This window comes from Eschrichtius robustus, chromosome 16 (genome assembly GCF_028021215.1).
Source record: "Eschrichtius robustus isolate mEscRob2 chromosome 16, mEscRob2.pri, whole genome shotgun sequence".
Taxonomy (NCBI): domain Eukaryota; kingdom Metazoa; phylum Chordata; class Mammalia; order Artiodactyla; family Eschrichtiidae; genus Eschrichtius; species Eschrichtius robustus.
The window spans coordinates 90,201,530-90,225,245 of NC_090839.1; the positions used below are offsets into that span (position 1 = coordinate 90,201,530).

General features: G+C 46.3%; 1 protein-coding gene across 3 annotated transcripts in view; it reads right to left on the reverse strand.

Annotated features, from left to right (window-relative positions):
• The window catches only part of SDK1 (sidekick cell adhesion molecule 1), a 539,173-nt gene that overhangs the window by 183,047 nt on the left and 332,410 nt on the right, over positions 1 to 23,716 (reverse strand). The window lies entirely within an intron of this gene.

Genomic DNA, 23,716 nt, shown 5'->3' on the forward strand with positions numbered 1-23,716 from the left:
CATTATGAACATAACAGCATTATTCATAACAGCCAAAAGGTGATGCAACCCAAGTGTCCATCGATAGATGAATGGACAAACAGAATATGGTCCATCCATACAACGAGATATTATTCAGCCTTGAAAAGAAAAGAAATTCTGACACATGCTCCAACACGGATGAACCTTGAGGACATTATGCTGAGTGAAATAAGCCAGTCCTCGAAGAACAGATAATGTAATATAATTCCACTTAAATGAGACACCTGGAGTACACCGGGGGCTGGGGGACGGGGGGACGGGAGTTAGTGTTTAATGGGGACAGAGTTTCAGTTTTGCGAGACGAAGAGACTTCTGGAAATGATGGTGGTGATGGCTGCACAACGGCGTGAATGTACTTAACGCTACCGACCTGTACACGCCAAAGTGGCTGAGAGGGAAAATTTCATGCTATGTGTACTTTACCACAATTAAAAAGTTTAAATGGTGGGAATTGCACGTAACACAAGGGGGATAACACATGACTCCTGAGACCGATGAGTGTGAAACAAGGGAAGGGCGCCGATGCATCTGGCGTAGGCCCGGCCCCGGCAGAGACTCTGCCGGACGTTCCTGTTTTCACCCCAGGCCCCCTCTCCACCCTGCCCACCCTGCCTGTGCCCTGGAGGGCCTGCCTGGCAGGGAGGGCTCTTCCCTACTCACCGGAGGTTGCCCCAGACTGTCTGCATTCTTCACCCAAAGGTCCCTGCTCTTCTCGTGGCGCAGCCCTGCACAGTGTCTCTCCCCGGCTCTGTGGCTCCCCTCGCCCCTGTGACCACGGGTGATCCCGGCTCTGCCACCTCCCCTCGTAAACTCCCCCTTGATTATTCTAAGTCATGAGCGCTGCCTGCTCCTGCGGGGGCCCTGCCTGACATGCGCTGAAGAAAACACGTCTCCCATCCCTCTCTTCCTGCAGATTACAGGGTCTGTAAGCTCATCTGCTCCGCCAGGTACAGAGTGAACCGTGGCAATTTCAGAAAGAGGCAAAGTCAGAAGGACAGTGGTTGAGCCCGTGGACTGAAACGATTAATCGCACAGGGAAGGGGCAGAGAAGCGCCCCGGACGCCTCCTTCCCGCCCCAAGCGCCCTCCCTCCCTCCCACCCAAACTCAGCCCCACGCGTGATTCCCTGACTCTCAGCCATTTGTTCATGCAGAGTATAAACAGCTCCTGGAAGTGTAGCCTCGTAGGAGCTGCCGCCCAGTCTGATTTGACAACAGGGCCTATTAATCTGCTCTAGACCCTGGGGCTCTGCTCAGTTCTCTGGTTGTATCTATAGGATTTTTTATTTATTTTTTTTCCTCTCCTACTAGAAGATAAAAGATCTGGCAGGAAGAGAGATTAAACTGAAAAGTAATACAAATGAACCCAATCCATCTCATGGGCACTCTGATTTGTACCAAAAAAAAAAAAAAGAAAAGTGGTTTAGGAAGGATTTGCTCACTAACAGGCTTTGGAATTGCAGACTTGCTGAGAAGTGTTAAAATTTAAATACCGAGTCTGTTCCTGACAATCAACAGGCAAAATCCCTTTAAAAGATTCTTCTCCCAGTCCTCACAAAAGAGTATTACAAGATGCTTGTCTTAGGGCTGGAATGTAGAAGAATCTTTTGATAAAGGAACCCATCCCATAAAAGTTTCAATAGCTTTTCTGCACCCCTCCGGGGATGCCCCTTGCTCCTCTAATCTAGAAGACTAAGGAATTTTAGGCTTCCCCAGCCAGGCTATTAAACAAACCTCTGCTCCACAGATGGGCATCACTAATCTTCCTCTTGGCTTCCAGCGCCCAGAAACCACGAGGCGTTAATCACTCCTCCACTCTGTCTGTTGGTTAAAAAGCTGGTGGCTTTCAATCTTCCCAAATGTACTGGAAGCTCTTTTCGATTAAAAAAAAAAAAAGAGCATCACCATTTTCTCAATTAAAGGTACTTGAGGAAGGAAAATACTTTTCAAAGAAAATTTTCTTAATTGCCAGAAGAACCATTATTATTATTAATACCTAACATTTGTGCGGCTGTTTGAAGTCTGGAAGTGCTTTCACATCTGTAACCACACGAGTCCTCTTGGGAAGGAGGTATTATCTCTCCTCTCAACAGACGGAGAAATCAAGACTCAGGAAGTTTAAATAACTTCTCCCAAGCCTTACGGGCTGTCACCGCCTAGGCTCCTGGATGGTCCAACATCACTGAGGACAGAGCAGCCGGGCCTCCAGTGTCGCCCTGTGAGACGAGGTATGGGGTACCCAGAAGCACCCGGGAAGTGCTGACACTCGCACACACCCCAAGAAAGCACACAAAACCAAGAGCGGAATGTGTCTGGGCAATAAAGAAGATGCAGGAACCAATTAAGTGACACCAGGAGGAAGCGGATAGCCAAATCCCGGACTTGGGACATTCAACAAGCAAGCGCCCTGGCCTGTACCCCAGGCGAGAGCAGGGAGGAAGGCAGGCGGGGGCTAAAAGCAGGGCAAGTCGGTTAAGAGACGAAAGAGACAAAACCACCAACACAACAGATGGACCTTGTTTGGATCCTGATTCAAGCAAATCAACTGTGAAAACTTTTTTTAAAAAACGATGAGGGACACTTAAATGTGGACTGAGTATAAGATGATATTAAAGATTCCATTAATTTTGTTACGTATAATGTTCTCTTTTGAGCTATTTACTGAATCACTTAAGGATGAAACAGACAAAATCTCTGGGATTTCTTTTTAAAATACTTCAGCAAAAAAGGTGGGGAACTGATGAAACAAATGTGGTAAAATATTAATGGTTTTTGAAACCAAAGACAAGAATACTCTGTACCTTTGTGCGTATTTAGTACTTTTCCTAACAAAAAGTTTTTAGAAAGTGACTGTTTTGTCACTACATTGCCAGCAGTGAGCATTATAACTGTCTTAAATTGCACATTTGACAGATGAAAATATATGATTTCACTGATGATGATTTCACCTTGTATTTTTTTACGTGGATGAGAATGAACATTCTTTCATTAAAATAACTTCCCCCAGGTTACAGAGTGAGTTAAGTGGAAAATTAAAATGCAAATTTATTTTCCTAATTGTAATTCCACCGCTGATTTGGCTACAACTGTCTGCATATTGTGTCTCCTGAGATATAAATATCATAAGTATTATAATAATAATGGCTACCCATTTAAATAGCCACCCATGAGATAAACTCCATTCAAATGCATTTAATTCACTGTTGGATCCTCAGCACAGAGAAAAGTGCGTGACCCACCGTAGGATCTGGATTTCCCCCTGTTCTGGGGAAGCACCTGCTGTGCCCCAGGCACTGGCCATGCCTCCGTCGGGGCGCATCCAACCTCCACAGTTACCTGCGGCAGGTGCGAGCTTCCCCATTCCCACCCGAGAAACCGAGGCACGGACTATGGCCTGATCTCTCCACCTCGTGGAAACTCCCGGATAAGCCCAATGTTGTTCTTCTGACTTCTTGTAGCTGCTTCGCATTAAAGCAAGGAAGCCGAGGGCTCGGTCACAGAGATGATTCAGAAGAGGAGCTATTCTCTTGGACCGTGGCCTTCGAGGTGGACCTCATCAGACACTCTCCTTTCCCGCCCCGGGCTGGCTGTGTAGACGCTGAATGCAAGTGCTCTGGGTTTCTGAGGCCGATCGTGCACACTCAGGACAGGGGCCACAGAGAACGCGACCCTAGGCACAAACTCAGTCACAGCCCCCGACGTTTACCAAGCCTAACCCACATCAACAGCAGCAGGCTGAGAACAGGCGCCTGGAGGGATGGGACGTGAGGAGAGGGCGCTTCACCTCAGTGGGCTCCCTCCCCCAAACCCCAAACTCCAGTCTAGCCATGAGAGAACGCTCTGACAAACCCCAACAGAGTGGCATCCTACGAAACGCCTGGCCTGCCTCCTCAGAGCTGCCACCGTCATCAAAACCAGGGTAAGTCTGAGAAACTGCCCGGCCAAGAGGAGCCCAAGGAGACGCGGCCCCTGAATGTGATGTGGCGCTGGATGGGAGCCTGGGACAGAGAAAGGCATCTGCGAAACGCTGAGGAAACCCGAATAAAGCATGGCCTTCAGGTAATAACCACAGGCCAATATTAGTTCACTGATTGTGACAAATGTCCCCCACAAAGGCAAGATGTTAATAAGAGGGGCAACTGAGCATGGGGTCCAGGGAGCCCTCTATCTCCACAATTATCCTGTAAACCAAAAAGTGTTCTAAATAAAACGTTTACCGAGGGGGGGAAAAGGCCAGTCAGTTAATGGGTCGGCGGGACCAGGAGGAGAGGGGCAGGTGTGGGGCCTGCACTGGAGACCCCTGGTGTCCTGCGCGAGAAGAGATCGGGGCTGGTGTGTGAGGACACCAGGTGTGCATGGCGCTCACCAGCTGGACGCGGAAAGCCCGGATTTAAGCCACTGGGATTCTTCTGGGGTCGGAGCTCTGGAGGGCGGGCTGTCCCAGACGTGGCTCACGGGAACCTCTCGTGTTTGGGGACCTGCTGCCTTTGGGTGGAGTGAAAAAGCCGGGACCTCCACAGGCTGCAAACAGCAGTCACCCAATGCCCTCCCGGTGGACCCTGTGCCCCCTCCAGAGGGACCTTGAGCTCTTGGCCCCCGTCTGCGCTGGCCCTGCCCAAGGTCCCAGCAGGGGTACTTTCAGGTTTGAATGGTTTTTCTTAACCAAAGCTCCAAAATTACATAAACTATAAAACCTGGGTCTATCCTGAGAACTGTACATCCATAGAGTAATACAAAAAGGTAAATTTTATTTTTATACATATACACACATATATATGTATGTATCTCACAAAAAAAGTAATATAAGTTCATTAGCAAAAATCTTCTTTGGAAAATAAAGAGTAGGAGAAAAACATGAAACAAAACAAGTACAGGTCAATATTACAGTTGTGTTCTAAACCATTCTCATGATTTTTCAAGTGCTTTGTGTAATTATTTTCAAGTTTTTCAGAGACTCTGACCTATACTTCAGTGTTCAGCTGAACGAGTTATTGAAATTAGTTGGGCGGGATGAATAACATTCGCTTCTCTATACTAAAGCACCCTCAGATTATTGTCATCGTGTCAACAGAGACACAGTGTCAAAGCCCAGACACACAAATAATCTCAACCTCCACAGAGTGAGGCCGCTCGGGGGGAGGCTGTGGACTGGGTCGCCACTCCAAGCCACTCATCTGCTCTGCGCGGACGGGAAAACTCAGAGGCTAGCACACCCAGGGCGACAGAGCAGCCTCTCTTGGTTTATTCATAGCTCATCTGGACATTAAAAAGAGAAGCCCAGATAATAGCAAGCTCTGCAAGGTTAAATGAGATCCTTCTGCAGGATTCTGGATAAAAAATTATTAAAAGAATGAAAGGAATATCATTTGTAGTGACACTTTAGAATTTCAAGCTTGAGCTGGCAGAAATAATATTTTTAGAATAGACCGTCGTACTCTTGAGAGAAGACCATGAGGTCTTCCAGGATTCTGTCGAGGCATTAAACATACCTAAAAATGAGCGAATCGAAACACAATTTTGAAAGGATGTTGTGACCCAGACCTACTCATGGAATCATGGGGGAGAAAACTGAGGTCACAGGAGGGACAGGCCACTCCGCTAAGGATGGATGGGGTGAGAGACTCAGACTAGGCAGACAGCATCACTGGACCAGGAGAAGGAGCAGGAGAAGTGGGCGGGTACTTTCTGCCTAAGACAAAAGCCCGAAGGGCAGACGGCTACAATAGTTTCACATCTTTCACTTTGGGAGGCTTTCTCTGCTGTATCTGTCTTTAGAGAAACAGTAAAAGTCTGTGGGGTTAGAGTTACAATGTACCAAGTTTTGCCTTAAGAGTTAAGAACAAAAGAGTTGAGCATTTAAGGAACTAAATGAAATTCTCTGCTAAGGACTGTGGCCTGAGTGATGCCAAGAACAGGCTTTGAGGCCTTCGGCTGTTCACATCCAAGGGACTGGGCTCTGCTGTTCACATCCAAGGGACTGGGCCTCCTGAGCTGTTGGTAAGACACCAAATGTGCCCCAGGCGTGGGCTCACGCGGCGACACAGCCCTGGGAGGAGTGTGGTCCCTGAACTGGAGAAGCCGTTTGCATCAGAGGAGACACTGGCCAGAGAGGTTGGACATGGGCACTGGACGAATGCAGAAGCGGAGGGCAACTCAGCCTGGGGCAGGAGACAAGTCTTGGTGGCAGGGAGCCCCAGGTGGTGGGCTGGGGACAGGTCCGACCTCGGCTGGCCGGCGACCTGGTGGAAGCAGCTGAGCTGGCCTTGGGGAAGACATGCGGCAGGGGCCACTCTGCTCTGCACCGGGCGTCCCCGTGCAGGAAGCCGCGTCCGTCTGGGGGACGGGCTTGGGAAGGCAAGGACCCGCAGGGGCTGTGCGGCCCCTCGGCTGCCCTGCCCACCTCCTCATCTTGCCCGAGGGCAGGGAGCCAAGGGGACAGGACCGCAACCCCCCCGCCTCAGCCCCTCTCTGGGCCTACGACACAGCAAAGCGACAGGGAACGTCTGTGACGCACACTGTCTTCCTGGATGGATTTTAAAATGGGAGCAAGTGCTTTTAACGTGAGGTTCAACATGCAAAAACCCACAGAAAATTGAGCGAAGGCCGAAACCACTTCCTCACACTCTGAGGCTTTTAGCCAGTACCTGTGTGAGATGTGTTTCAAAGACGGATGAAAACGATTTGAAGCATAAAGAACAAAGTCTCTTTGCCACTTTGGCAAGCAAAACAGCACAAAGCCCAGCGTCAGCTCTGAAGCACCTAAGGGCGAGGCGGGAGAGGGCGTCTCACATGCTCGCTGGGGAGGGGGCTGGCGGGCTGACGGCAGGAGAGCGAGCCAAGCTGCAGGGTCTCCCTGGGGCGGGGGGCCTCCTCACCTCCCCCAGGACGCCCGGAGGGGCGCAGGTGTCGGGGCCTCCGAGAACCTTCTCCAGAAGCCAGTCTTGGACCAGCAGGTGACACAAGAAGCCCTGCTCGAGAAGGGTGTTGGCACCAGAATGTTCCACGCTCCAGGAAAGACAAACTGCCCTGGGCCGTCGCTACCCGAACCCCCAAACATCATCTCAGACTCAGCAAGTGCCCGGACCACCGCCTCGCAGGGCGCTTCCCGTTCCCGCGCCCGGCTTCCCGGCCGTCCTCGGCCCCCTCTTCCCGGAAATTCACTCTCCGGTTCAGAATAAGGGCCCTCCCCGCACCCGGCCCCGGGCCCCTGCCCTCTGCCGCCAGGACGAGAGCTGCCCGCACAGCACCGCCGGCCCGGCTCCGCGGGTCCAGCTGCCGGGCTCCGCTTCCACGCGGTGCTGCAGTGGCGCTGCACGGCCCTCTGCGCTCGCCCCTCGCTCTGGCAGCATTCTGTCCTGCGTGAGTGTGTGTGTGTGTGTGTGTGTGTGTGTGTGCGTGTGTGGAGAGACAGAAAGAGAGACCTCCTGCTGTTAAAGACCTTCTACAGTGAAATATGCATAAAACTGGATGACGAAATGAAAATGAAAGATAAACAAATCCAAAATCACTAAGGAGAAGAAGCCAGAGAGCCGTTCTAACACCTGGGTGACTTTGGAAGCTCAGCTAAGCGCTCGGTTTAGCTTTGGGTTCCCTGTTGACTAAGGGAACAAAGCAACGCTCTGGATGTGGGGTTTTGAAAGGAAGCCGCTAAGTCGCCCGGGAGAACCAGCCGCCTCTTGACAGCAGTGCTGCCTGCGGTGTGGACTTCTCCACGTGTCAGAGGCAGCGAAGGAGCAGAGGACGCAGAATCGTCCTTCCAACCTGACAGTCCTCGCACATCTTTGGAAAAGACGAAGACAGGTATTAGCTTATGGAAGACAGTGTTTCTTTCCAAGCTAAGGAAAAAGACATTGATTTCAAGTCTGAGGCTCGGGAACCTCATAATGATGGCCAAGTCCCTCAGAGTCAGCTCGGAAACCTGTCCAGAGACAGGACCTTGGGAGTTCACGGCGGAGCTGCGAGCCTACAGGGTATTCATATAGTGAATTCTCCTGCGTAAACTGTAGGGTATTGCTAAGTGGAATTAAAAGAAAACACAAACTTGCTTAGAAAGAAGAAACAACCCTACATATATTTTAAAAACCCTAAGAACCAGGCATGGGAGGAACGTATTACAGGATGAGAAACGGCTGTTTCAAATCAGTATCGTGTTCATTTATATAAAGTTCAGATAGAAGTCGGAAGAGTGCTTGCCTTTGAAGGAGGAAGACTGGAAAGGGACACAGGGAACCTTCTGAAATGTTGAAAATGTTTTGTGTCTTGTTTAAGGTATGAGCTACATGCTGTATATATATTTGTCAAAACTCAATAAACAACAAAAATATCAATATCATACATAACAGTAAAATCCTTGTAGACATCCCATTGAGATCAGATAAACAATGACTATGCCAATTACCTTTACTTTTTAAAATTATTCTGACCAACCCAGTAAGATATAAAAGCAAAAGGAGGGCTTCCCTGGTGGGGCAGTGGTTAAGAATCTGCCTGCCGATGCAGGCGACACGGGTTCGAGCCCTGGTCCAGGAAGATCCCACATGCCATGAAGCAACAAAGCCTGTGTGCCACAACTACTGAGCCTGCGCTCTAGAATCCGTGAGCCACAACTACTGAGCCCGTGTGCCACAACTACTGAAGCCCGTGTGGCTAGAGCCTGCGCTCCGCAACAAGAGAAGCCACCGCAATGAGAAGCCCTCACGCTGCAACGAAAAGTAGCCCCCGCTCGCCGCAACTAGAGAAAGCCCACGCACAGCAATGAAGACCCAACGCAGCCAAAAAAAGTACATAAATAAGAGGATTAACATAAATTATTAAAAAAAAAAAAGCAAAAGGAAACAAAACATTTTTACTATTTGGAGAAGATACGATTGTCTACCTTGAAAACTAAAAGGATCAACTGAAAAAATATTTATAATAATAATAAATACCTAAACATCAATAGCTTTCCTATGTTTCAACAATGAATAACTCTTTAGAAGATGAAATGGAAAGAAAATCCTATTTACAGTAGCAATAAGACAAAATCTTAGGGTAACTGTAACAAATAAAGTATAGAACCTATGGGTATAAACCTGCAAACTTCACTAAGCAATATAAAAAAATAGCTGAAGAAATGGAGAAGCATATTATTTTTCTGTATGGGAAGACAGAATCAACAAGAAGTCAGTTCTCATAAAACTTATCATAGGTTTAACATGATTAAAAAGTCAATGTGATGATTTTCAAAATTTGACAAAATAATTCCAATTTTTTTCTGGAAGACTAAATAGGTGACAAGAACTAACAAAAATTCTGAAAAGAGGGAGATTAACCAAGATGGCGGAGTAGAAGGACGTGCTCTCACTCCCTCTTGCGAGAGCACCAGAATCACAACTGGCTGCTGGACAATCATTGACAGGAAGACCCTGACTTCACCAAGGAGGATACCCCACGTCCAAGGACAGAGGAGAAGCCACAGCGAGACGGTAGGAGGGGCGCAATCAGAGTAAAATCAAATCCCATAACTACTGGGTGGGTGGCTCACAGACTGGCGAACACTTATACCACAGAAGTCCACCCACTGGAGTGAAGGTTCTGAGCCCCACGTCAGGCTTCCCAACCTGGGGGTCCGGCTACGGGAGGAGGAATTCCTAGAGAATCAGACTTTGAAGCCTTGTGGGAATTGATTGCAGGACTTTGACAGGACTGGGGGAAACAGAGACCCCACCCTTGGAGGGCACACACAAAGTAGTGTGCGCATCGGGACCCAGGGGAAGGAGCAGTGACCCTGGGGGAGACTGAACCAGACCTACCCGCTGGTGTTGGGGGGTCTCCTGCAGAGGCGAGTGGTGGCTCTGTTTCACCGTGGGGATAAGGACACTGGCAGCAGAGGTTCTGGGAAGTTCTCCTTGGCGTGAGCCCTCCCAGAGTCTGCCATTAACCCCACCAAAGAGCACGGGTAGGCTCCAGTGTTGGGTTGCCTCAGGCAAAACAACCAACAGGGAGGGAACCCAGCCCCACCCATCAACAGTCAAGTGGATTAAGGTTTTACTGAGCTCTGACCGCCACAGCAACAGGGAGGGAACCCAGCCCCACCCATCAACAGCCAAGTGGATTAAGGTTTTACTGAGCTCTGACCGCCACAGCAACAGTCAGTTCTACCCACCACCAGAGCCTCCCATCAAGCCTCTTAGATAGCCTCAACCACCAGAGGGCAGACAACAGAAGCAAGAAAAACTACAATCCTGCAGCCTGTGGACCAAAAACCACAGTTACAGAAAGATAGACAAGATGAAAAGGCAGAGGGCTATGTACCAGATGAAGGAACAAGAAAAAAACCCAGAAAAACAACTAAATGAAGTGGAGATAGGCAACCTTCCAGAAAAAGAATTCAGAATAATGATAGTGAAGATGATCCAGGACCTCGGAATAAGAATGGAGGCAAAGATTGAGAAGATGCAAGAAATGATTAACAAAGACCTAGAAGAATTAAAGAACAAACAAACAGAGATGACCAATACAATAACTGAAATGAAAACTACACTAGAAGGAATCAATAGCAGAATAACTGAGGCAGAAGAAGGGATAAGTGACCTGGAAGACAGAATGGTGGAATTCACTGCTGCGGAACAGACTAAAGAAAAAAGAATGAAAAGAAATGAAGACAGCCTAAGAGACCTCTGGGACAACATTAAACGCAACAACATTCGCATTATAGGGGTCCCAGAAGGAGAAGAGAGAGAGAAAGGACCAGAGAAAATATTTGAAGAGATTATACTCGAAAACTTCCCTAACATGGGAAAGGAAATAGCCACCCAAGTCCAGGAAGCGCAGAGAGTCCCAGATACAGGATAAACCCAAGGAGAAACACGCCGAGACACATAGTAATCAAAGTGGCAAAAATTAAAGACAAAGAAAAATTATTGAAAGCAGCAAGGGAAAAACGACAAATAACATACAAGGGAACTCCCATAAGGTTAACAGCTGATTTCTCAGCAGAAACTCTGCAAGCCAGAAGGGAGTGGCATGATATACTTAAAGTGATGAAAGGGAAGAACCTACAACCAAGATTACTCTACCCGGCAAGGATCTCATTTAGATTTGATGGAGAAATCAAAAGCTTTACAGACAAGCAAAAGCTAAGAGAATTCAGCACCACCAAACCAGCTCTACAACAAATGCTAAAGGAACTTCTCTAAGTGGGAAACACAAGAGAAGAAAAGGACCTACAAAAACAAACCCAAAACAATTAAGAAAATGGTCATAGGAACATACATATCGATAATTACCTTAAACGTGAATGGATTAAATGCCCCAACCAAAAGACATAGACTGGCTGAATGGATACAAAAACAAGACCCATATATATGCTGTCTACAAGAGACCCACTTTAGACCTAGGGACACATACAGACTGAAAGTGAGAGGATGGAAAAAGATATTCCATGCATATGGAAATCAAAAGAAAGCTGGAGTAGCTATACTCATATCAGACAAAATAGACTTTAAAATAAAGAATGTTATAAGAGACAAGGAAGGACACTACATAATGATCCAGGGATCAATCCAAGAAGAAGATATAACAATTATAAATATATATGCACCCAACATAGGAGCACCTCAATACATAAGGCAACTGCTAACAGCTATAAAAGAGGAAATCGACAGTAACACAATAATAGTGGGGGACTTTAACACTTCACTTACACCAATGGACAGATCATCCAAAATGAAAATAAATAAGGAAACAGAAGCTTTAAATGACACAATAGACCAGATAGATTTAATTGATATATATAGGACAGTCCATCCAAAAACAGCAGATTACACGTTCTTCTCAAGTGCGCACGGAACATTCTCCAGGATAGATCACATCTTGGGTCACAAATCAAGCCTCAGTAAATTTAAGAAAATTGAAATCATATCAAGCATCTTTTCTGACCACAACGCTATGAGATTAGAAATGAATTACAGGGAAAAAAACGTAAAAAACACAAACACATGGAGGCTAAACAATACGTTACTAAATAACCAAGAGATCACTGAAGAAATCAAAGAGGAAATAAAAAACTACCTAGAGACAAATGACAATGAAAACACGACGACCCAAAACCTATGGGATGCAGCAAAAGCGGTTCTAAGAGGAAAGTTTATAGCTATACAAGCCTACCTAAAGAAACAAGAAAAATCTCAAGTAAACAATCTAACCTTACACCTAAAGAAACTAGAGAAAGAAGAACAAACAAAACCCAAAGTTAGCAGAAGGAAAGAAATCATAAAGATCAGAGCAGAAATAAATGAAATAGAAACAAAGAAAACAATAGCAAAGATCAATAAAACTAAAAGTTGGTTCTTTGAGAAGATAAACAAAATTGATAAGCCATTAGCCAGACTCATCAAGAAAAAGAGGGAGAGGACTCAAATCAATAAAATCAGAAATGAAAAAGGAGAAGTTACAACAGACACCGCAGAAATACAAAGCATCCTAAGAGACTACTACAAGCAACTTTATGCCAATAAAATGGACAACCTGGAAGAAATGGACAAATTCTTAGAAAGGTATAACCTTCCAAGACTGAATCAGGAAGAAATAGAAAATATGAACAGACCAATCACAAGTAATGAAATTGAAACTGTGATTAAAAATCTTCCAACAAACAAAAGTCCAGGACCAGATGGCTTCACAGGTGAATTCTATCAAACATTTAGAGAAGAGCTAACACCCATCCTTCTCAAACTCTTCCAAAAAATTGCAGAGGAAGGAACACTCCCAAACTCATTCTATGAGGCCACCATCACCCTGATACCAAAACCAGACAAAGACACTACAAAAAAAGAAAATTACAGACCAATATCACTGATGAATATAGATGCAAAAATCCTCAACAAAATACTAGCAAACAGAATCCAACAACACATTAAAAGGATCATACACCACGATCAAGTGGGATTTCTCCCAGGGATGCAAGGATTCTTCAATATACGCAAATCAATCAATGTGATACACCATATTAACAAATTGAAGAATAAAAACCATATGATCATCTCAATAGATGCAGAAAAAGCTTTTGACAAAATTCAACACCCATTTCTGATAAAAACTCTCCAGAAAGTGGGCATAGAGGGAACCTACCTCAACATAATAAAGGCCATATATGACAAACCCACAGCAAACATCATTCTCAATGGTGAAAAACTGAAAGCATTTCCTCTAAGATCAGGAACGAGACAAGGATGTCCACTCTCACCACTATTATTCAACATAGTTCTGGAAGTCCTAGCCACGGCAATCAGAGAAGAAAAAGAAATAAAAGGAATACAAATTGGAAAAGAAGAAGTAAAACTGTCACTGTTTGCAGATGACATGATACTATACATAGAGAATCCTAAAACTGCCACCAGAAAACTGCTAGAGCTAATTAATGAATATGGTAAAGTTGCAGGATACAAAATTAATGCACAGAAATCTCTTGCATTCCTATACACTAATGATGAAAAATCTGAAAGAGAAATTATGGAAACACTCCCATTTACCACTGCAACAAAAAGAATAAAATACTTAGGAATAAACCTACCTAGGGAGACAAAAGACCTGTATGCAGAAAACTATAAGACACTGATGAAAGAAATTAAAGATGATACCAACAGATGGAGAGATATACCATGTTCTTGGATTGGAAGAATCAACATTGTGAAAATGAGTATACTACCCAAAGCAATCTACAGATTCAATGCAATCCCTATCAAATTACCAATGGCATTTTTTACGGAGCTAGAACAAATCATCTTAAAATTTGTATGGAGACACAAAAGACCCCGAATAGCCAAAGCAGTCTTGAGGCAAAAAAATGGAGCTGGAGGAATCAGACTCCCTGACTTCAGACTATACTACAAAGCTACAGTAATCAAGACAATATGGTACTGGCACAAAAACAGAAACATAGATCAATGGAACAAGATAGAAAGCCCAGAGATAAACCCACACACCTATGGTCAACTAATCTATGACAAAGGAGGCAAAGATATACAATGGAGAAAAGACAGTCTCTTCAATAAGTGGTGCTGGGAAAACTGGACAGCTACATATAAAAGAATGAAATTAGAATACTCCCTAACACCATACACAAAAATAAACTCAAAATGGATTAGAGACCTAAATATAAGACTGGACACTATAAAACTCTTAGAGGAAAACATAGGAAGAACACTCCTTGACATAAATCACAGCAAGATCTTTTTTGATCCACCTCCTAGAGTAATGGAAATAAAAACAGAAATAAACAAGTGGGACCTAATGAAACTTCAAAGCTTTTGCACAGCAAAGGAAACCATAAACAAGATGAAAAGACAACCCTCAGAATGGGAGAAAATATTTGCAAATGAATCAACGGACAAAGGATTAATCTCCAAAATATATAAACAGCTCATTCAGCTCAATATCAAAGAAACAAACACCCCAATCGAAAAATGGGCAGAAGACCTAAATAGACATTTCTCCAAAGAAGACATACAGACGGCCACGAAGCACATGAAAAGATGCTCAACATCACTAATTATTAGAGAAATGCAAATCAAAACTACAATGAGGTATCACCTCACTCCTGTTAGAATGGGCATCATCAGAAAATCTACAAACAACAAATGCTGGAGAGGGTGTGGAGAAAAGGGAACCCTCTTGCACTGTTGGTGGGAATGTAAATTGATACAGCCACTATGGAGAACAATATGGAGGTTCCTTAAAAAACTAAAAATAGAATTACCATATGACCCAGCAATCCCACTACTGGGCATATACCCAGAGAAAACCGTAATTCAAAAAGACACATGCACCCGAATGTTCATTGCAGCACTATTTACAATAGCCAGGTCATGGAAGCAACCTAAATGCCCATCAGCAGACGAATGGATAAAGAAGTTGTGGTACATATATACAATGGAATATTACTCAGCCATAAAAAGGAACGAAATTGAGTCATTTGTTGAGACGTGGATGGATCTAGAGACTGTCATACAGAGTGAAGTAAGTCAGAAAGAGAAAAACAAATATCGTATATTAATGCATGTATGTGGAACCTAGAAAAATGGTACAGATGAGCCAGTTTGCAGGGCAGAAGTTGAGACACAGATGTAGAGAATGGACATATGGACACCAAGGGGGGAAAACTGCGGTGAGGTGGGGATGGTGGTGTGCTGAATTGGGCGATTGGGATTGACATGTATACACTGATGTGTATAAAATTGATGCCTAACAAGAACCTGCAGTATAAAAAAACAAACAAAACAACTAATACTAAACTTTCATTGGGTTATTTGTATGGAAATATGTTAATATAAATGTTTCAGACATTACATGAAATTTCTAAAAATCTTATATTTGTATTTGTATGGAAATATGTATGGAAATATGTTAATATAAATGTTTCAGACATTACATGAAATTTCTAAAAATCTTATATGTTCTGGTATAATGTTATAAGTAATAATCCTAGTTATTACTTTAAAATGTATATCTCAGAAATAACTAATTTTCTTGTCAACTGCATTATTATGAACTTTCGTCAAATCTTTAACCGTGGTCATTTTTAAGTCTTTTGTCATTTACAGACAGTTCTGGGTGTACTCTGATGATTTTGCAAATATGTTCCTATAAAAGGGTTTCATCTTCAAGAAATTCATGGAAAAGACTCTGACAAGTACAGGTTTCTGGTAACTGACTGTACTGCTGAACTGAATGAATAAGCATTTTCAGAACTCTAATGAAAAACTGATGAACTCATAAAAGTGCTAACAAAAGGTCAAGATGAAAAAAAAAAAATTAATTACATGGGACTGAGTGAACTGATGAGGATGAGTATAATTTTTGTGACTTTCTGTCTGAATTTAAAAAAAAAAAATCCCACAAGGACTCAGAGGCAAAGAATATACAAATCAATTTTCACTGCAAAGTAAAGGAGCTGTTACAGTGGAGGATTACTGGACTGAATGTCAATATTATGACATAGTATGAGTGTGTTTCATGTTTGGTAATTGCAATCATTGTTGCTTTTGTTGTGGTCATCCATGTACAATACTTGGTGTCTGTCTATTTATCCCTTGTAAAAATAAAATACAGTGTGTGTGTGTGAAAAAACAACAACAACAAAAAAAAACAAAATAAAGAACTATGTAACTAAGAATAAAAAAAGTAAAAAAAAAAAAATCTGAAAAGAGAGGAATGCTTTATCAGTTATTAAAACATATTTTGGGACTAAAGCAATGAAAATATTATAGAACTGGCAGATAATCAGGTGATGAATCAATGGGTCCAAACAAACTCCACAGACTTTTACATAAACAGGTCCCCTTAATATATGAAAAAGGCACTTCATAAATAAATGGATTATTTGATAAGTCATGCTGAAAAAAGTGGGGTCATTTGGAAAAAATAAAAGGTCACATGTCAGATTACTTACATCTAAATTCCAGATGAATTAAAGAGTTAAATGTATTAAACCTTAAAGGTTTACAAACAAGATGAAAACTTATAAAAATATATGTTATGCTTGATAGTGTTGAAATATCCAAACATAAAAGTGATGAAAGAAATCATAAAGGAAAACATCAGTAGATTTACTACACAATAAACCCTTCTGTATGTCAAAAAGTAATACACAAAAATTAAGAGTAAAAAAAGAAATTGAAAAAATTCTTGTCACAAATGACGGAAAAAACCCTAAGGCCTTGATAGAAAAATAGGGGAAAGGAAACTGACAGATCATAGCAGGGGAAGTACAAAAAGCAACCAACTTGGAAAAATGTGTTCAGCAGGACCAGAAATTAAAGAATGAAAGTAAAATAACTGTAAGACCTGAACTCAAGGCTCAGAGCCATAAATCTTCTCAATGAAAACACAGGGAAATATCTTTGCAAACTTGGAGTAGGAAAAAATTATTAAAGAGTTTCCTTCCAGATATTTTGCTTAGTTTTGGTATCCTGCCTGTGCTGATTCTCTAAGGGCCCACTTTGCCTGCTGGGCAAATCAGCACGGCTGCCCTGAATGTGCAAGCAGGAGTCTGGGGACAGCACTTCCTGGAGATGACCGAGGACAGTTCCCAGAGGAGGTGCTACAAAGGAGCCGGCGGAAGACGGGAGGGCAGGACCGGGGAGCCGAGCAAAGGCGCAGTGGCGCCGTTGGGTGCACTCAGGGAGCTCCGGGCAGAGTCCTGATGCTGAAGCAAGAAAAGCACAGCAATGAGTGGCTGGAGACAAATCTGGAGAGGCAGGCGGGGGTCAGGTGATCAACGGCGCTATGTATGTGCAAATAAGCCTGGAATCTACTCTCTAAGCAATAAGGGTTTCTATGCAAGAAGGAATTAGGGCTGGCAATCTGGTTAGAAGGTGGCCTGGGACTAGTCTCCGGGCTGTTAGAAGCACAAGCACATTTGGGGGAACCCGAGGCTCCCTGCCCAGCCCGGATGCGACGCCTGCTCTGGGGGCCTCTGCAGGGCTTCAAGCGGGGTGTGCACTCCACAGACGTGCAGAGAACGTGGGGACTCCTGGGCGGAGGGTCTGAGGAGGCCAGGTGGGTGGGATTGCATGACGGGGCAGAGCCAGTCAGGGACAGGGGTGCTGAAATGCGGAGGGGCAGTGGATGAGACAAGACACTTACGAGGTAAAACCAACCCAAAGGGACGTACTGATGCCTTCGAGGGGGGCGGGGAGTGGTGAGGAGACAGGAATGACGTCTCTGTCTCTAGCCTGGGAAACTTCGGGGGAGGGTGATGAGGTCTACTTTGACAGTTTGAGTTTGGTGAACCTGGGGACGTCTAGGTGGGGACGTCTAGGTGGAGCCGTCTACATGAACCTGAGGTCTGGGTTGGAAGCACATGACGGGGAGCTGCAGCCCGTGGTGGGAGGTGACCCTCGGGGAAGGGATCACTGGGGGAAACGTGGGGAGAGAAGACCAGTGTCCTGAGCAAGGAAAACCAAGGGACACCAACACTGCAAGGGCAGGACTGGAAATGAAGTCAGATGAGTCAGAGAAAATGGTCCCAGAGACAAAAGACTGAGACGTAGGAATGAGGAGGGAGATGGAAGTCAAGCCCAGGGAGCGGGGTTGTAACTGGAGGGGTGAAGAGAGCATGGGGTGAAGAGACGTCCAGGAGGAGGGGACCGAAAAGCGCTGGCTGGGTCTGTCCGTCTGTCCTGTGGAAATGATGCTACGGCTTTGGCAGAGAGGAGCAGATGGCATGAGGGGTGGAGATGATTCTCCTCTGAGGCAGAAGGAGGCAGGAGAGAGGGGGAGCTTGAAGACGGAAGGCTGAGGGATTCAGCGATGGAGCCAAGTCCTGGAGGATGTGGCCGCAGAGGGACCAAGCACACGGGGGGCGGGTTGCTTTCCACACGTGTGGGATCATAGGGAGTATTTTTATTCTTTGTGCTGTAAGTAATTTCTAAATTTTTTATTAATGAGTATATATAACTTTAATAACAAATTACAAAGGTATTTTTAATATTTTAATTAAATTTAAATATTATAAGGTATAAAGCTATGAACACTCATATCTGTTAAAAACTAACAGTAGAACTAAACAAGATGAAATATTCCGAAATTTCCATGTAAGAAGTATGTATGCTTGTTACCTGCAATGACTTCACAGGAGTCACGTGCTAAGATTTAAATAAATTAATGGGGAAAAGACCTACTTTATCTAAGTGGTCAAAGACCAAGCTTATTCTGTTTTAGCAGTAAAATGCCTTAGTTAAACTCATGAAAACAGGGAAGGGCTCCGTTTGAGAATTAGTCTGAGATACAGAGATGGCCCTCCCCAAATGTCAGTTATCATGGAAGCTTGTGGCACGTGCTGCCTTAGATGAGTCTGTGGGTTTCTAACACTGTAGGACGCCCATGCGCTCGTGTTAAAGGATACATTTTTCAAAAGGGAAAAATCATGGTTCTCATCCAAATACAAAATGAGCATGTGTCAAAGATTTTAGTTGTCATTAATTGAGGGAACCAGTAAGATGTTACAATGTATCAAAAGAGAATTTGAACAACACACACATGTACGACAATGAGGAATGCTAAAATGAATTTACAGATAGACGCAAAACTGACCAATAGCTACAGAGCAATAACTAACTACTGCAATAACCACTTATAACCAGGACACAATTCATTTGCATCTCTATGGACAAGAATTATTTGCAGCACTACAAGTTTTCTATAACCTAGAGTTTTGTAAAAATCGCTCAAAAACAACGAAAAGTGCAGGCCCCCAAAGCATCAGGTAACCCTGAAGGCTGCTCGGTGAGACACCCAGTGACTTGCTTTTGGGTCCACTTCAGAGTCCATCACAAGTTTTTCCTGGCAATCTCCCCCTTGTCATCATAATAATCTTAAAGAAAGGTTATTCTTAATTAAACTCAACAAATATTTTAGGGAATGGGCCAAATCCTTTTGCTATGCAACTGAGTTTTCAGCCTGTTTACAGGGTCCCTGCTATGAAGACATCAAGAATCCCTGCTCTCTCTTAACACAGGGATGCCCCTAGGCTCCTCTGGCCACCACTGGGCCTGACCCCTGCTCTCAGCCCAGCAGGCTTGTACCTCGGGCCAGGCCTTGGGACAATGCTGCCCCCTCCAGCCCCTGGCCTCCCACAGAGACGCCTGGGACCAGAGAACTACCGGCTCCACAGAGAGAACTACAGGATGTCTGCAGGGGCCCGCGCTCTCCATAACGGGCTTCAGCTCCGGTCCAGCGCACGGACAAACACTCGGCACAAGCTCCACAGTTCTGCTCCATAAATTATAGCTCTAAAGAAGCCCTTTCGCAATGGCTGGCACGTTGTGAAGGCAGGTGTTACAAAGCGCCTGCCTCCGCCGCTAAACCCCGCCAGTTTGGTCCCTGCAGGATCCACGGTTTCCAGGAGAATGGCATCCTACTCAGCGTGCCAGGAGGCGCTGGCGGCAGCGAGTACCCTGGGTAGCTGGATGAGTGGGCTGTTGGATGGAGCTATTTAGAACCGTCCACTTGCACGCCACTGAGTGTAGGCCAAATACCATCTCCATTTTAGTGTACTTGCAGCTAAGCTGTTTTTTCTTTTTCTTTTTTTTGAATCTTGAAGCACCTTCTTTTTTTTTTTTAATACTTTTATTTTATTTATTTATTTATGACTGTGTTGGGTCTCTTAGTTTTCGTGTGAGGGCTTTCTCCAGTTGCGGCAAGCGGGGGCCACTCCTCATCGCGGTGCGGGGGCCGCTCTTCATCGCGGTGCGCGGGCCTCTCACTATCGCGGCCCCTCCCGTTGCGGGGCACAGGCTCCAGACGCGCAGGCTCAGCAGTTGTGGCTCACGGGCCCAGCCGCTCCGCGGCACGTGGGATCTTCCCAGACCAGGGCTCGAACCCGTGTCCCCTGCATTAGCAGGCAGATTCTCAACCAGTGCGCCACCAGGGAAGCCCTAGGCTGTTTTTTTCCGACCGTAATTAGCCAGCATGTTCAGCTGCTTCTTAAGGGCACTGGCTCCTAATAAAAATAAAAACCAGATCATTGGCCCAGGAGACAGTGATGGTCTTGCTGTCCGCACATCGGGGAGACGCGGGCTAATCCACTGAGAGCAACACGAAGTGATGCAGCCAAGGCCGCAGACGTGTTTTATACAATTGAAATCAGTATCAGCCCGGAGATAACCATCTCATCCACTTTAGATTCTTTGTGTGGTAATCACACTTGGTGCGATCATAACAATACTGTAGAGTACTCCGGATTCTTCTACACTGCCTTTCCCCTGAAGGAAAAGCATCTGGGCATCAGCCAGCTCCAGGTGGGTCCAGCAGGAGAGCCAGAGGCTGATGAGGGACTAATGACGCCCTCGGCCACTTTCTCAGCATCCTGGCCTGGTCCCCCACATTGGCGTCACCTTGAAAGCCGGCTGTTTCTAAACGCCTCGAGGCTTATGCTCTGGGGCCTTTGCTGACGCCGCCCCTTGTCGTCTGCTGGCCCCGGTCTCCTGGCATGCCTGCCCCTCTGAGGGCGCTGCCCACCTCCCAGCTGGGGCCTCCGCACGCCGTCCCCCTACTGAACTCGGGACGCACCTCAGCAGGAGCGCCGTACGTGGCAGGACGTGTTGACGTGTCTGACCAGGTCCCTGCGGTCGGTGGGTTGAGACCGACCATTTCAGCTCTGCGCCCCAGCACCCAGCAGAGTGCCTGGTGCAGAGCAGGCGCCCAGTCAGGGCTTGGCGCTGAATGGACGGATGGACGGATGGGTGGCTGCAGATGGAATAAATGACTGCACGTAAGACCTGCTTCTTACTTAGGCAGGATGTCTTGACAAAGAACCAGCCGATCATGCAAGTTGTTAAGAAAACAGCTGGCGTGGCATTTTGAAACAATGCCTTATTTTACGTAACCTGGGGGCCATAGAGCACTTCCCTTTTGGCAGATGGTAACTGTAACTCGAGTCTGTCACCGGGGACTCCGCCAGGGACTGACCCAGTTCGCCTGGTGAGCGCCTCCGAAGGGCACGCAGACAGACGAGTGAACCACGGTCCTGGTCTCAGGGCGATGACACCCGGCGGGGGCCACCTCTGCCAGAGCCCTGATAGAGAGCCTGCTCCTGACAGTTCTTTCCGTACGGATCACGTCCGGTCCCGTTTTGCTTACAGGCCACGTGGCCCTGACATCCTCGGGGAAACCGTAACCGCCCAGAAAAGCTACGTCAATAAATGCGGTCAATCCCTCCCCGCTCTGATCGATAATAAATGCGGTCAATCCCTCCCCGCTCTGATCGATAATAAATGCGGTCAATCCCTCCCCGCTCTGATCGATAATAAATGCGGTCAATCCCTCCCCGCTCTGATCGATAATAAATGCGGTCAATCCCTCCCCGCTCTGATCGATAATAAATGCGGTCAATCCCTCCCCGCTCTGATCGATAATAAATGCGGTCAATCCCTCCCCGCTCTGATCGATAATAAATGCGGTCAATCCCTCCCCGCTCTGATCGATAATAAATGCGGTCAATCCCTCCCCGCTTTGATCGATAATAAATGCGGTCAATCCCTCCCCGCTTTGATCGATAATAAATGCGGTCAATCCCTCCCCGCTTTGATCGATAATAAATGCGGTCAATCCCTCCCCGCTTTGATCGATAATAAATGCGGTCAATCCCTCCCCGCTTTGATCGATAATAAATGCGGTCAATCCCTCCCCGCTTTGATCGATAATAAATGCGGTCAATCCCTCCCCGCTTTGATCGATAATAAATGCGGTCAATCCCTCCCCGCTTTGATCGATAATAAATGCGGTCAATCCCTCCCCGCTTTGATCGATAATAAATGCGGTCAATCCCTCCCCGCTTTGATCGATAATAAATGCGGTCAATCCCTCCCCGCTTTGATCAATAAATGCGGTCAATCCCTCCCCGCTTTGATCAATAAATGCGGTCAATCCCTCCCCGCTTTGATCGATAAAAAATGCGGTCAATCCCTCCCCGCTTTGATCGATAATAAATGCGGTCAATCCCTCCCCGCTTTGATCAATAAATGCGGTCAATCCCTCCCCGCTTTGATCAATAAATGCGGTCAATCCCTCCCCGCTTTGATCAATAAATGCGGTCAATCCCTCCCCGCTTTGATCAATAAAAAATGCGGTCAATCCCTCCCCGCTTTGATCAATAAATGCGGTCAATCCCTCCCCGCTTTGATCAATAAATGCGGTCAATCCCTCCCTGCTTTGATCAATAAATGCGGTCAATCCCTCCCCGCTTTGATCAATAAATGCGGTCAATCCCTCCCCGCTTTGATCAATAATAAATGCGGTCAATCCCTCCCCGCTTTGATCAGCGCTGCGGAACTAAAACGGACATGGGCGTTGGCTGATTTCCATTCACACCCTACCCTCTCCTCGAGGGAGGAGACCAGATCAGGCAGCGCAGAGGACCATGGAGAGGGAGCGAGGGCCCGGGCCCCGGGCACCTCAGTCTAAGACATGCTTGGAACCGAAGCCACTGCAGTCAAGGGTGAACGTTTAGAAAGCCAGGACATGGAAGCAGAATACTGAAGGGGTTGGGGGAGCCCAATTCAAATAAAGGCAGGTCCGCAGAGCGGCTTCCTTCAATCCCCGCAGAGACTGACACCAAAGTGCCATCCTGGGTCCACTTTCACCACAAAGCCTCCGCTAAAGCACAAGAGGGAGGGGTCTGCCCCCTAAAACTTCTCTGCAGTGGCCTGGCCGTCACGAAGAGCACAGGCTCCAGAGGCTGGCAGCTGGGCGGAGTCCCCCCCCCTCACCTATGACTGCCTGCGACCTTGGGCCAGGGGTCTACGCTCCGCATGTCACTGAGTGACAGGGCCTGCTGTGGTCCGAGCATGTGATGATCAGAAGGGGGACCCATCGTGTGAGAGGAGGTGGGAGAACAGAAGATAATCAGGAGAAACACGTGAGCTCCATCAACAACCAGAGGGAGAGTGCACAGGCCGAGAGAGCTTGGGAAGAGCTGTGGCAGAACCGTAGGCTGCTCTGCCGGAGGAAGTGAGCAGCGCCGAGTCCCTGTGGGGCCTCAGCAGGACAGCCGGTGTGGCTGGGGGGACACTGGGAGAGCAGCACTCCCAGATGTCCTGAAACAGAGACCCACTTATAATAACGTCACGATGAGACCAGCTGCCAGCCCAGGGAAGGTGACCATCGCAAGAGCCCAGCGACCTGTGGTCTGGCCAGCTCCTCCCTGGGGGAGGCCCA